Here is a 4,221-nt window from a genome sequence, read left to right as displayed (position 1 = left end):
TTGTCTACATTAAAGTTTCTACAAATGAATTTCATAAGAGATATTTCACTTCAGGGACTCATATCAGAGACTCCATCATCTATTGCAATAGTCAGTGAGAACTCAGTTTGTTGATGTAATTTTCCTCCCCACATTACCTCATATATCCTCATACATTCCATGCAGGCTTTAATAATCTATGTGATGAAGTGAAAGAGGATGATAATAGCAGACTTGAATCTTTTCAGTAAACCTCACCAGCAAGAACATTTGTTAGTCTAAGATTGAACACCTTCACCGACACAAGTGATGGATCATTTGTAGGATTGCAGAGGATGATCACACTTCACAGTGTCAGCTCAGAGCGTTAAGCTATAAAATATTTCCTTCCCTTAGTTAATGTTTGTACATGTCAAAGACCGGTCACACAAGATGTCTCCTACTTCACTGAAAACTCCATTGTCAGTATACAACACTTGTGCTCAAGGTTTTAATTTCCCACATCTCTTTAGTTGCATATTGAACCATGATTGGCTTCCAAACTAGTTGTGGTGTCACATGATCTGCTCTTGTGTGAACTGAACTTAAAAAATGTTCTTCCTTATATAGAAGAATGTGAAAACATCCATTTACTGTCAAACTCTGCCTGTGCATCAGTCTTCACTGTGAAAGACAAACATTGAAGTGAAGCAGCAATAAGCAAATATTTGTTGTGGAGCAGAGAAGCAATATCAGTAAAATATACTGTAGTATATATAGATAGAAGTATTAATTGTGTGTTCAGTGTATTATATTATTCCACATATTGCATTATTATTGCAGATGTATACTGTATTTACATCTAGTAGCATTTTACTGGTGTAATTGGTCAAGAGCAGTTCAGTCTATAACAAATCACTATATTTTAGTGGCTGATCATACTTTCAATCACAATTGTATAAGCGGTACTTGACTACATGTACTTAGTTACTTTTTACCACTGACTTTGGGACAGTATTTGTCTGTGGTTACAGAATTTTTTTTTAAAAAAGGGTCTGAGACATTATGGTCAGACAACATGGATCCCAACTTCAAACATTCAGGCTAATGTTCAGAGACAGAGTGAGGGTAACTGAAACCAGCAGACCAGGAGGCTGAGCCATCCTGTAGGATGAAACAGCACCAGATTACCAGTACAAAAAGCTGCCAAATCCTCAGTGAAGAGGTATCTGATGGACTGAGTTAAAGACTTGTGGGGTGAAATTAACTGACACCACCCTGAGGGTCAAAGAACTAACAATCACATTATAGTTCATGTGGGTTTGTCATGTATACATTGCATGACTGCTTACATAGAGCAGAGAGGAAAATCATTTTGTATAGACTGACTGGCTGCTCAATAATGACACGTGTGCAGGTGCATGTGATTGTCCCTTTTTGTCTCTCACCTATAGGTTAGACTTTAAATGATGAGGATGACTTTACTGTGCTGGTCATCATCTTCAAACACTGAGAAGATGATCTGACAGGCTTCTCTGAGCATAAAAAAAGAAGTCTTCTGAGACCTGGGTCTGTAAGCTCAATATGAGGGATGCTTTTTAAAACTTGTGTGGAACAGTAAATGGACCTCACTCTGTTACGTTACATTTGTTTAACAGACACTGTTGGGCATTTTGAACTTCTTCAAGTGCTACATTTACAATAAGGTTTTTTGATTTGTTTTTGTTTTTATCAAGTCTGAGCAGATGAGTAGAGTCGATGTGTAGAGTAAGTGCTTTCTTGGTGTCAATAAGCAGCTTGTTCTATTATTGTGGAGCCAGAACCACAAACAGTCATGAATTTGTTGATTGGTAACTGCCCAACTCATAGTTACGAGGCAGCAAGCTGACTGGCAGTAGCAGATGTGCTGGGGTGTATGGTTTTACCAAGTCCTGGATGTAGGATAGGCCTGAGCCATTCTCAACACTGTAGGCAAGTACCAGTGTCTTGATTCAGCAGCCACTGATAGTCAGTGTTGTGTAGTGCAGAAGAACTTGAAACTTAGTCAGTGTAAAAAGAAGAGGGGATCCAGAACAGCACCCTGAGGAGTCCCACTGGCAAGGTTAAGGGTTAGACACAGATGCAGGTTGTTTGAATTAAAGGTCAGTTGGACTGGAACCATATTGTAATGATAAATCACTTTATTTCTTGCAGCAGGCAATGTTTTCATGAGACATACAAACTAAATGTGACTGCATCTACACAGACTGACTGAATGGAGGAACCTTGATAATCTAGTGGGCATGATACTGGACAAAGAACTGGGAGTTATATTCTTGCTGCCATTGTGTATCCATTCTTTATTTTAGCAGTCCACAGGTCAGCTGCTCATTGGAGCGAGTGTCAGCTGCCAGTGCCACTTTTACAATCATGCTTTGTCACTGCACAGAGAGACAAAAGGTGCTGCTCGCTCATCGGCTGTGACGTCAGCTCCTTGCACAGAGCTGAAACTCTTAATGTAGAATATTGATCAGGGTGAGTGACATTGTCCTCTCGGCTGGGACATTCATAACTGAGTGACATCAGCTTGAGGAGAACTGTGATAAAATGGACTGCAGCATCAGTAATAACAACAATATACACTTAGTGGAATACAACTCACCGGCTATTATCTAGAAAATATTGAACCTAACCTCTTGTTGTTGGTGACTGTGCTTGTTCATGTGACAGCCAGCGACTGCAGCTGAGGACTCACATTGAAAATCAATAGCAGGCCACATTCCATTGCATGTGCAAATGTGTGTTTCCAGGATGTGACATACTGTACACTTTCCTATGGTTGTTACATCATCAAACATACTCATGAGGGAAAAGTCATCAATAGGTATAAGCAATAAATAATAAAGTGTGTAACAAAGGCATGGATCGTACTGTGAATAGACATTACAGCAGGCTGTCATGTGGAAATAGAAGTGTCTGATTTTGCCTTTTCCTAAATTGAGTATTACTGAGCTAACACAATATTTGGAGTTAATTAGCTGTCAGTAATCGTTCCGAAGTATGGAAACAGATGGGGGAGAAGCTGTGTGTGGCTTTGTGCTGCTGCTGATGGTGACTCCAAAACCTCTGGCCCCAACGCTTCCCCCACAGCAGCTGCTCCCTCTACTGTGGACGCCCCTCTACTGCATTCAGCAGAGCAAAGTTTACTTTACAGGAACTTAATATCGAGGAATTTACCACAGTAAATTATTTATTCAGGATACAGCTTCCTTCACTTTGGTTTCCAAACTGCTACAATTAATCTGAATACAATATAATCCACCCTGTAACCTCACACTGGTTTATCACGCAGCATTTAAAGGCCATAAAAAACCTGTGGGTGCTATAACTCTGACTCATCCCATTCTTAGAAACATTTGATGTCTTTTTTCAGTCACTTTGCTAAAAGATCTTACACATATTACACACACACATCGTACACATACAATAATGCAACCAAAACAAGTTTTAAGTACATTTTTGTAAAATCAGTGATTTTTAAATGGTATATCAATAAAATTGGGGGATTTGGGAGATTTAGATTTGATCAGATTACATAACTAAAATAAAATAAAAATGAGAAAAAGCATCCAAACACTCTGATCTCTGCAATATGGATTTTATTGAGGTTATCTTTCAGTCAGAGACCTTCTTCAAACATCAACAGGAAAAGATGAGCACAGTATCTTGACAATGTTGATGCCCTAAGAAGATCTGACTGAAAGCTTGTCTCAATAAATGATCACAAAGGTCAACCTGATGTTAATAACACATCATGTCAGACGTTGTTAAGTTTATTAACGTAAGGTCAGTTTCAACCTTTTAAATTGAGTACTCGAGTGATTTAGAATTACACTTCAAAGTTAGACAGACTTAGAAAATAGATTATACATACGTAACAGAAAGGGGAAGAAAATGCAACACTTACATAGATACTGGCTGAGGATGCTTAAAGATTTCAATAAAAGAATATTGCACAGCCTGTGTGCAGATGCCTTTTCAGCTCCAACATGTCTTTCTTTGGTGAGCAGTGGTCTTGATGGAGAAAACCGTCTAAATTAAAGCAGCAGAGGTTCACATATATATCACATAAACCCTTCCTTGTTGCTGAATGCCAACATCTTTTAAACACCAGTTCTCACAGAGTAGGACCTCTTGTGATGAGTAATCTCTACATGTAAACAGAGTGGAGTGCCCTTTTAAATTCCTACGCATTAAACCTACCTATAATATATATAATATATA

The sequence above is a fragment of the Morone saxatilis genome, unplaced genomic scaffold (genome assembly GCF_004916995.1).
Source record: "Morone saxatilis isolate NCDOM2014 unplaced genomic scaffold, NCSU_SB_2.0 Contig2, whole genome shotgun sequence".
Lineage (NCBI taxonomy): Eukaryota > Metazoa > Chordata > Actinopteri > Moronidae > Morone > Morone saxatilis.
This window is presented reverse-complemented; position numbering follows the sequence as displayed.